Below are 11,822 nucleotides of genomic sequence, written 5' to 3'. Positions count from 1 at the left end.
ACTCTATCGTAAATGTGGGAAGCGTGGACACATAAAACGAGCATGCAGGTTGAAGCAAGCTGGGGCTAGTTCACAGAAAGCACCGTTAAAAGGACAAAGAGTGGAGAGAAAGGAAAAAGAGAAAGGTAGGAGGTCACATTTAGTCAAAGAAGAGGAAGTGAGCGATGTAGAGGATGCAAGTGACATCAATACAATTTACAGTGCATCACAAAACCTACCTAAAGTGGCTCCTATCACACAAAAGTTAAAGGTGAATGGCATGGAAGTGGAGTTTGAAGTTGACACAGGATGTGGTGTCACAATCATCAGCAAGGAGCAATACTCCAAGCTTTGGAAAAGAACAGACATGCCTGAGTGGAGATCATGCAATATGAACTTGAAGACATATACAGGTGAGAAGATGGGGGTGCTGGGCCAGGTAACAGGAAGAGTGACATACCAGGAAGTAGAAAAAAACTGGCGATGGTCGTAGTAGAAGGGGCAGGGCCAAATTTGTTGGGCCGTGGCTGGCTAAGTGACTTAGGGCTGCTGCCACAGCTGGTAAATAAAGTAACAACGACTCCAGCTGTAAAATTGTCAGATGTGTTAGATAGGCACACTGAAGTGTTCAAAGAAGAGCTGGGACAGCTTAAGGGGCACCACAGCAAACATTCATGTTAACCCTGAAGCCCAGCCACGATTCTATAAGCCTCGTCGTTTACCTTTCGCAGTAAAACCCCTGGTGGAGGCAGAGCTTCAAAGACTGGTGGAAGAGAAAAATTATAGAAACCAGTACAGTTTTCAGAATGGGCAGCACCCATTGTACCTGTGAGGAAGCCAGATGGCTCCATTCGAATTTGTGGAGATTATAAACTCGCCGTCAACAGAGCATCCAGTGTGTAACTATATCCTTTTCCTAAAGTGGATGATTTGTTTCCACAGTTCGCTGGAGGGCAGAAATTCTCAAAGCTGGACATGAGTCATGCATATCAGCAGATCATGCTTGACCCAAGTGCAAAGAAATTTGTCACTATCAATACGCACAAAGGACTGTACACTTATTGTAGGCTACCATTTGGAGTAGCGTCAAGCCCAGCCATCTTCCAACGCACCATGGAAGGAAATCTTGCAAAACATGCCACACGTCACAGTTTATTTGGATGACATTCTAGTCACAGGGACTAATGATGAAGAACATCTAAGAAACCTGGACGAGGTATTGTCTAGACTCAAAAGAAGCGGGCTGAGGTTGAAACGGAGGTGGTATTTCTAGGCCACAAAATCAGTGCAGAAGGTGTGCAACCAGTCACAGAAAAAGTCACAGCGATCCAGGAAGCCCCCACACCGCAGTCTGTGAGTGAATTGAAGGCTAATTTATAGCTTGTTGAACTATTATCATAAGTTCCTGCCTAGTCTATCCACCTTGTTAGCACCATTACATGCACTGTTGAGGAAGGAGACCAAATGGACATGGGGCTCTGAACAAAAAAAGAAGCCTTCGAGAAGTCAAAAGATCTTCTGCAGTCGTCAGCTATACTAGTGCATTATGACATACAGAAACTGCTCATTCTGGCTTGTGATGCTTCCCCATACGGGGTTGGAGCCGTGTTGTCGCACAGGATGGAGGACAGCACAGAGCGGCCGATCGGGTTTGTGTCACGAACACTAAATGCAGCTGAGAAGAATTACTCTCAATTAGAGAAGGAAGGTCTAGCTGTCATTTTTGGTGTGAAGAAATTCCACACATACTTGTATGGGAGACAGTTCACCATTGTAACGGATCACAAACCATTGATTTCATTATTTAATGAACTGAGAGAAGTGCCACAAATGGCATCGCCCCGTATACAGAGATGGGCTGTGACATTGGGGGGATACGAATACACCATTGTTTACAAAGCTGGCAAGGAACATCAAAATGCTGATGGACTTAGCCGACTGCCTTTAACAGAGACAGGAGTAGAGACTCCAGCGGAGGAAGAAAGAGTGCTCCTACTTGAAGAAAATGATGTGCCCTTTGTCAAAGCAGAACAAGTGAGGAAATCAACAGACAAAGATGCAGTTTTAGCTCGAGTGCGAGAGTTTGTGCTCAAAGGATGGCCAAAGAGAATGGATGAGTCCGTTTTTGGAGCATAGGGAGAATGTTTCTGATCATAGTGGATGCCTACTCTAAATGGCTAGACGTGTACCCGTTAAATAAGTCTACCTCTACAGTAACCATTCAATGCCTGAGACAAAGTTGTAGCCAACATGGGATACCTGGCTGAACAGGCGGTGCAAACGTTCAAAAGTCTAATGAAGAAGAGCACAGGAGATTCCATTGAGACAAAGCTGGCTAGAGCACTGTTCAGTTACAGGATCACACCACAGTCGACTACTGGGAAATCTCCTGCGGAACTGTTGTGTGGAAGAAAACTAAGGTCTACCTTGGATCTCATCCACACCGGATTTTAAAAGACAAATTACAGAAAAAACAGATGAAGCAAAAATTTTACCATGATCGACATGCTAAAAAGAGACATGTGACTGAAGGTGACCAAGTGTACACTAAGAACTTTGGTTCAGGGCCTATCTGTATTCCTGGGACAGTTCAGAAACAGACGGGACTGGTGTCTTGTAGTGTTGCACTTGGAAATGGCCAGGTAGTACGCCGGCACATAGATCAAGTGAGGAACAGGTATGTTGTGCCTGCAGAGGAAACTTTGGAGTTGGAGGAAACATCTATGAAATAGGGGGAAGAGTTAACATCAACTGGGGGTGTTACACTTCCCAAAGACACTAATGTGGAGCAGAAGGAGGAAACGACCAAGGAGGTGTTAAGATCAGAATCTCCTGTGGTGAAAGGCCATTTAGAGTTAAGGAGGTCGACGAGACAGAAGAAGACTCCGAGTTATTTACAGGACTATGAATAGTAAGAAGTGAGTTCCCCTGCCACAGGGCAAGAATGTGTCCTGGAACTCACTGGGACGGAGGTAGTCCACCTGAAGTCCCTAGTTTAGATTGTGATATATTGTAAAGAGTAATGTAGATAATTATTTGAAGCTAGTGTTATCTGGGGAAAGGGGATGTAGTAAATGGGATGCATTTGACAAAGTTGTCCAGTAGAGGGCGGCATGGGTTTACTTAACACTTGATGAGTGTCGTTCCGGGGTTAGTAGATCATCTGCTGTGATGGTGTCGAGATGCGTTGTCCGCTCTGCACCTGTTAATAAAGATTAAGTAAATTATCTCCATGTCTCCACATTTGTGATGCATCAAAGGATATTACAGTACAGGACACACAAAACAAAAAAGGTCCGTGTATCTTTTGGTCATTCGATTTTTTGTTTAATTTTGTAAGTAGAAAAATGAAAAACAGCTCCTTTTTCGTTTTATAAGTTTTTGCAAAAAACGAAAAAACAAGAATTCGGCTTAATTTTTAAGTTTTTTCGTTTCAGGGTTAGAAAAATGAATAAACAGCTTGAATATTCGATTTCTACACGTGGGCGGGAATTAAACTCCCCTTTCTGCTGATTGGTCAGACAAAAAAAAGATCAAACCATGCTGTCATCATTTCTTCTGCAGTTCCTCGCGGCAGAATAATGCTTTGACTTGGGTATATTCAGAGCTGGGTAGATTACTTACAAATTGTAATTGTAAACCCCATTGGTTAAATGCTGTATAGCCACCGGATTAATGACTGATAACTGTGTGAATGTCCACAAACTGGAAGACTTTCTGAGTGTATATAAGCGGTAGACTATTTTAGAAAGGAACATTTAAAAAAAAAAAAAAGAGGAATTAGAGAGAATCAATAAACGATGAATCATTTATTTCTATTGTGTAAATAATATGTAATATATAAAAAAGTAACTGTAGTCTGATTTAGTCGGACACTTGTGCACTCGCACACAGGAATGTAACACAAGATTTACATAAATGTAATTAATTGCCATTTGGTTTGTTTCTCACCAAACCTTACTGTATACCTTCAGAACGTTTGGAATATAGCATACGCCAACGAGATGCATATTATTTTATGACAGATTTGCATCCGCTTAAAGAATGAAAAGTGAAAGTCACCGTTCTCTGCCATTAAATGGTAAGAGCGAGCAGGACATTTTGTGTGTGTGTTTCGGAAAAAAGAAGGTAGACCTAATAAGCCTTTAGAACAACATCTGACTAGTTACCCTAGTTTAAATAAACAGAAAAACGCGACTACTGTCAAGCACAGACCAGTATTGAAGTGCACAGGAAATATGCAGCAATCTAAACAGTTTATTTAATTAATATTGAGAATTAGTTGATGTTCACCTGGATTTGTTCCTGAAGAGGGGAAATAATTAATAAGTTGTCATTTATATAGTCATATGGTAAAATGCATATTTTTTATTTGTGTACATTCAAAATGACTACAAAATGTCGTCCTGTTGAAAAATAAAGAAAACAACAGAATGCACTGCTTTAGCGCAAAACATGAACCAATAGACAGCTAGTAGGCTGCTTGATGCGCCCATTTTTAAAAGTCTACATTAAGGTTATTTGACGTTAAATGCATTATTTAAGTCATTTTAGAATAAATCACAGTATATATCATGATAAAAAGTGACTTTAACAGTTTGGAAAATATGGTAGGCTTTGAAATCCCCCCCAGCAGCAGCAGAGGACTAGTATTCTGCTGCGAGGAACTGCAGAAGAACTGATGACAGTTTGCTCTTTTTTTTTTTTTTTTTGTCTGACCAATCAGCAGAAAGGGGCGTTTAATTCCCACCCACGTGTAGAAATCGAATATTCAAGCTGTTTATTCATTTTTCTACCCCTGAAAGAAAAAACTACAAATTAAGCCGAATTCTTGTTTTTCGTTTTTTGCAAAAAAATTAAAAACGAAAAAGGAGCCGTTTCTTCTCATTTTTCTACTTTCAATATTAAACAAAAAATCCAATACAAACATTTTCTTTATTTGAAAAAAAGACACTGAACGTTTTCACGTTAATGTCCTGTACATGGCGCCCAAAATCCAAACCTTGTGGTTTTCAGACAAACATTTTAAAAAATTCAAAAAAGTATTAATTTAAAAAATAATAATAATAATAATAAAGCACCAGGTTTGCTGTACTTGTAGGGCTAAACAATTTGGACAAAATTTTTGTTTTTTATATATCAATTAAACTAATAATGATTATGGTTATTATTTCTAAATAAAAACATTAAACAAAATAAGGAATATTACTTTGTAATAACACTATTTCACTATAATATACAAAACTGAGCATTTAAGAATAAATATAATAATAAATATAGCTGCAATAAAAAAAAAAAGCACACTTCTTTACCCTGGGAAGAACGTAAGGAATTGCAAATGTTTACCTCAAAGTTCGTCATTATTTTAGCTATTTTTACTCAAATTGGGGTTTGTGAGCAATAATGAGTACTCAATTAATTTATTTTTCATTTATACTCGTCGCCGGAGGGCGCCCTCGCGCAGAAACTCCACAAGTGAGACTTACTAATGCAGTTCCAGGACATTCAGCTTTCGCTGTAGATGTAGCCTAGTAGCTGAATAACATGCAGACAGACGTTTTAACTGATGGTTTTATATCTGCTCTTCAAGCCACCTCGCGTATTTTTATAAGAATAAAGTTTAAAATGCAATCCTAATCAATAGCCTTTATCACTGTATTGAAAAATATAAAGTAGCATGATTTCTGCCTCATTCTGTTTAATGAAACCATGTCAGATTACAATAATACATTATTCCAAAGACTCAACTGATGTTGTGAAGTGAATTTGGACTTAAACATATCATTATACTGTCATATATATATATGTGTGTGTGTGTGTGTGTGGTGTGTGTGTGTGTGTGTGTGTGTGTGTGTGTGTGCCTGTTTTTTGTGACATATTAGGACACAACTTTGTATAATGACATGGGTATGACACAGGTATTACAAGGAGAGGGTGACTTATGAGGACATAACCAATGTCCCCATTTTTCGAAACGCTTATAAACCATACAGAATGAGTTTTTTTGAGAAAGTAAAAATGCACAAAGTTTCCTGTAAGGGGTAGGGTTAGGTGTGGGTTGGGTGTAGGGCGATAGAATATACAGTTTGTACAGTATAAAAAACCATTACGCCTATTGGATGAGTTGAAACTAAACGATAAACAATTATTAATCAATAAGTACTAGTATCTAATGAAAAAATACTAGTAACTAATAAATAAGCACTAGTATCTAATGAATAAGTACTAGTAACTTTACAGATAAAACGATATATTGTCACAGTCATTGTTTATTTTCTTCATGTTTCATCAGTAAAACTGTTATTCAGCTACTAGGCTACATCTTCAGCGAAAGCTGAATTTCCTGGAAAGGCCCTCCGGAGACGAATGAAAAAGAAATTGAAAACCAATAAACCATCAACAACCACAAAATACAACTTTGGGTAAAAATAACTGAGTACTCATTATTGCTCACAAAACCCTAATTTGAGTAAAAATAGCAAAAATAATTACAAACTTTGTGGTAAACATTTGAAAATCCATACGTTTTTCTCCAGGGTAAAGAAGTGTGCTTTTTTTTTATTGCAGCTAAATTTATTATTACATTCATTCTTAAATACGCAGTTTTGTATATTATAGTGAAATAGTGTTATTACAAAAGTAAAATTCCTTATTTTGTTTAATGTTTTTATTTAGAAATAATAACCGTAATCATTATTATATGTAAAATGTAATGTTATATATTGGATGTAAAAACATCCAATGTCTATAGCACCAGTGCTATATGCAAAAAAAAAAAAAAAAAAAAAAAAAGAGTGACCATACAGCCCTGGTATGATATTTAATGATATTTATTGTTTTACTGGAGGGAAAATAAACATCTAGTTGACCCCCAAAAGTTTTGGCAGTGACATAAATTTTGTGTAGTACAGTCATGGCCAAAAGTTTTGTCAGTGACATAAATTTTGTGTTTTGCAAGGTTTGCAGCTTCAGCTGTTGTGGTGTTCATTCACATTGTTGTGTCACTGCCAAAACTTTTGGCCATGACTGTACACTTGAACTAATACCAAGTGTTAGCTCTAAATCTATCTCTAAAGATACAGTTGGTGTGCCCTATGCTCCATCTCAACTGAATTTTAGTCTGTTACTAACCATGAAAAGTGGTAACAAGGATACAACGTAATCTTCATTAGTCATTAATTCCAGAATAACACTAGTCAGGTAAATATGTATTATGCCAATTACATAGCCAATTCAAAGATATCAAATCATATCAATACAAAACATCAAATTCTCAAAGATAAATCTAAGAGTAAAAGTTGCTTACCTGACCTTAGAAAATACATAATATAGAGTGTAGAGACATACACCACACAACAGGTTTTCTGGTTACAGTATCACCCTGACCCTTTTGAGGCAATTCTTTAAATATACAACCAAGATAAAACATCCCCCAAATGGAGGCATGTACAGACAATTGGAATTTGCATTAACCCAGGTCCCAGATCTGGGTAGCTTACACCTGGACAGATGTGAAGGAAGTCTCCTGCACCTCCACTCTGTGGGGTGTCTCGAAGATGCCTGTGTATGTTTGTATGATCTGTTTCTCAGGAGATCAAGGTATCTGAGGTTCTTTCATCCTTACAGCGTATACACCATTTTTTGATATGCCATTCCTGGTACTTTCCACAGTTGTCTATTAGTTTTCATAACACTTGTTTATCTATCTAGTTTAATAATCTGTTACTGCACGTCAGGACTATATTCTTTGGTTTAACTCATTGTGATGGACGATTAAGGGAATGTGGCCTTTGTGTTCCTCAAATTTAAATTCCAGGAAGTAATGGCTGTGTGTGTGTGTGTGTGTGTGTGTGTGTGTGTGTGTGTGTGTGTGTGTGTGTGTGTGTGCAGTACTCTCACAGATACCATTGCTCAGATGAAATGTTAACATGAATTAGTGCACACACAATTTATAAATATGCTGAAGTGAGTTTTGTCACCATCAGTGATCAGGAGAAAAATTAAAGGTGGTGGTTCATCTTACCCTTGGAGGCCTCTTCTTACATCCTTCCCTATGTTTTAGCAGTGCCATTTTTGAAGAGTTTACATGTATAAATGTAGGAATCCACAATAAACCAAACATCAAATAGACCAAAATGACAGAAAGCACAAAACAGTGAAGTAGTCACCAGGTGCACTATTCCTAACAGCAACATCTTGGAAATCTAAAAATGATGAATTAATACAAGTTATTAATCCACCACATGCATGTTACGTCATTAACAATACAGTAGTTCTATATTGTTGAACCAGTGTGATTCAAGTGATGGCATTGTGACCATGTTCGGGAAACAGTCGTGACTATAGTTAGTTTCTACAGTGATACATTGTAGTTGATAAGCTTGTTATATCTTTGCATGAGAAAAGTAGATATGTGGTTGCATAAAATTCTTATTCATCTAGTTAGTCATCTAATTTGGGTAAGTCATCTAATGTCAGTTACATAAAATGTAAATTGGTCTTATTTGAATCCCCCCCAAAAAAGACTCATTACCCCTTGGCTATCTGCTAGTTCGTCATGCTAGTTCTTAAGACACAGTTGTAACACAGCAGCTATGTTTATGCAACTGGTTAATAAGAAAAATTAATTGGTTAAAATGTATGATAGGAGACCTCTAAAACTTTCACTTGACAGAGATGGATGTGAAAAGGTGCAGGTCCAGGGTGGCACTGGACACCCCTGACATCTGATCACCCCCCCCCCCCCCCTCCCACAATGCCCCCCCCTCCCCCTATAATTACTATGCTACTATTTCATTTTCTTTGTTTAATCATACTGAAAGAAGCATTAATTTTAGCTGGGAAATCAAGGATGCGACGCGTCTGGTCTAGTGTTCCGCATCGCGATTCATCGCGTCTATTTCCAGCCTCTCGTGTACGCGCTCTCGCAACACACGTTCATTTTCTTACGGAGTGAAAAACATCGCAGAGCAGCGAGGACACAGACAACGAGCTTACAGACACGACGGAGTAGGAAACAAAATCTCAGAATTCAAAATCTTCATTCAAATTTTCAAATGATAAATACAGTTTTGGAGCTTTTAGTAGCGTGACGGATCATGCGCGCTCCCGCTTTGCCTCAAGTTCAAGTGAAGCAGGAGTGCATTTTTATTAACATGAAGTACACACTGACGGAACATCGATCCATGTTGAAAGGTACACTACAACTTAAAGAATATATAGTGTATCATGTAATCACTCGATGAGTGTTTCAATCGTGGAAAGACAGCAGCTAGAATATATTAACAGCAGAAAATCCACTCATTAGTGTCCATAAACTAGTGAGAAAAATGTACAGTAGAGAGAATTTTGCAAAAATGACATATATATATATATATATATATATATATATATATATATATATATATATATATACTCATAATTGCTCTTTTTTATTATAATTAATACAAATGTATAGATATAACATTGTTATTAAATGGTCTAATATGAACTTGTATACAAAACAATTGTTAGGGTTCCCCGTATAGTTTAGTTTAAAGAATAAAGTTTACATTACTAGTCAAAAACAGTAAGATTTTTAATGTTTTTTTTTATTTTTTATTAAAGAATTCTCTTCTGCTCACCAAGCCTACATTTATTTGATCCAAAATACAGCACAAGCAGTAATATTGTGAAATATTTTTACTATTTAAAATAACTGCTTTCTATTTGAATATATTTTAAAATGTAATTTATTCCTGTGATTTCAAAACTGAATTTTTAGCATCATTACTCCAGTCACATGATCCTTCAGAAATCATTCTAATATTCTGATTTACTGCTCAAAAGTGTCTTTATCATCACTTTTGATCAATTTAAAACATCCTTGTTAAATAAAAGTATTAATTTATATAATTCACATTTTTTATGTTGGAGTTATACACTGACTTTCTGTCATGGACCCCCTGAATTAGCCTTGGCCACCCCCTGGCCACCCAGTGTATAAAACTCTGATACCTTTTATGATTGTGAGGGAGGAGCTATATGTACAGTCTAAGGTGGTGTTTCTAGGATTCTCCCCTCACAGACTGTGTGGAATGATTCAGTCTAATTTTGTTTAACATTTTTTTTCCATGTAAATATGATGCAGCATTTAGAGGTACATGGATTCCAGTGGTAGGTAGGTGATTTAATTTATTTATTGAAGTTTTACTATTGCATGTCTAGTTTTTTTTTTTTTTTTTTTTTTTTTTTTTGTCTATTTTTTTTAACATTTTGCATTTTATTTCTGTGTATATTAATTTGTCACTAATGAAGCATATTTGGCTCAATGTTTGTTTCATATCGGCTGATTATCACACTTTTGCTGTTGTTAAAAAATAGTTACAGTATCTCAAACAATTCTCATGTTTAACAAAATAGTCCAAGTGGAACTGGGTGTTTGCTTCATAGTTTAAAGAAAATGATACGAGTTGGTACAAGTGTGTACTTGCTGGGACCCCTCAAGCAACTAGAGTGGGAAAAGTCCATCATTCAAGTGCATGTTAGTTCAACATGCGGGTTAACTTTTTCTTTTTTTTTTTCTTTTTTTTTTAAAACATTGAAATATTTTTTGATTGTTTGTATTTTAATGTTATATATTTATTTAAGATTTACATTTTAGAATAATCAGACTCACTATGCTCATGTTTTTCAAGTGCACATATGGCTCCTTATAAAGTGGAAACTGTAGTCTTGTTTACATTTTCAAACAAAAGGGCTCATTAATGTTTCAGCTGCTCTGCACTGTTTAATTTGTTCATCTTGTGGTGAGTGAATGCAAATATTTCCCTTGTCAAAACCCATATTATATTCAGTCATAGCCTACCTGCTATTGTATTTTTTGCTGTCTTTTTCAGCAATGTATTTTTATAGTTTTACACTATCAGTAATCTGCATAATAGTGTATCATGGCTAGTCACCAGCATATGCTTTATTTTGGATGTTACAGTGCCCCTTCCAAGCAATTTAGCTAGCTTAACCAGCTATTTGACACACACACATACGCACACACACACACACACACACACACACACACACAAAGAAAGCAAGATTGAGGTGGTTTGCCAGCATCCCCAGCTAAGTTTACTAGTGAATTACACTGGTATATTAGCAAGATATCACCAAACCAGCATAAGCCTGTATTACCCTGCTGAAAAATACAGGGAGAATTTTCAAACTTTATGATAATATAATTTTAATAAGATAAAAGGCCACTTAAGTGTACTTAAAGTTCATGACAATTGCTGCATCCTACTTTGCATACTATTCATTCTATATTGTTAAGAAGTTACAGCCAATAATGCACTTATTAATGTGTGATGTCATCCAATGGTCGCTCGCTGAATAGAGAGAAGCATTAAGTGTTCTTCTGAGGCTGAACAATAATGATAATTTTCCATAAAGTGGACATTATTTACACACTTAATATACACACTCACAAAATTCCCTAAGTACTACCCCTCCATGGAATCCCAGCTGCCATTTTGAAGTGTGTTCCACTTTGTGAAGAGAACAAGTGAAGTATATACAGACCCTCGAAACCTCAATTTTGACTGAGGTAGTGAGTCCTTAGACCAAAATGCAACACGATTGTGACGTCACCGCAGATCAAGTTCAATTTACCCCCCAAACAACTTTATGATATATTAATATATATTTTTTAAACATTTAAAACAACCCAAACATTCCTATATACATATAGAATGCTGCATCAAACAAATTCGGAAGGGAAAAATGTAAATAATAAATCAACTCCATACGGATTCCAAGTGATCAATGGCTTAAGACCTTTTTTAAAATATTTATGTTTAATTATATAATAA

The sequence above is a fragment of the Cyprinus carpio genome, chromosome A22, assembly GCF_018340385.1.
Source record: "Cyprinus carpio isolate SPL01 chromosome A22, ASM1834038v1, whole genome shotgun sequence".
NCBI lineage: Eukaryota > Metazoa > Chordata > Actinopteri > Cypriniformes > Cyprinidae > Cyprinus > Cyprinus carpio.
Note: the sequence above shows the minus strand (reverse complement) of the source record.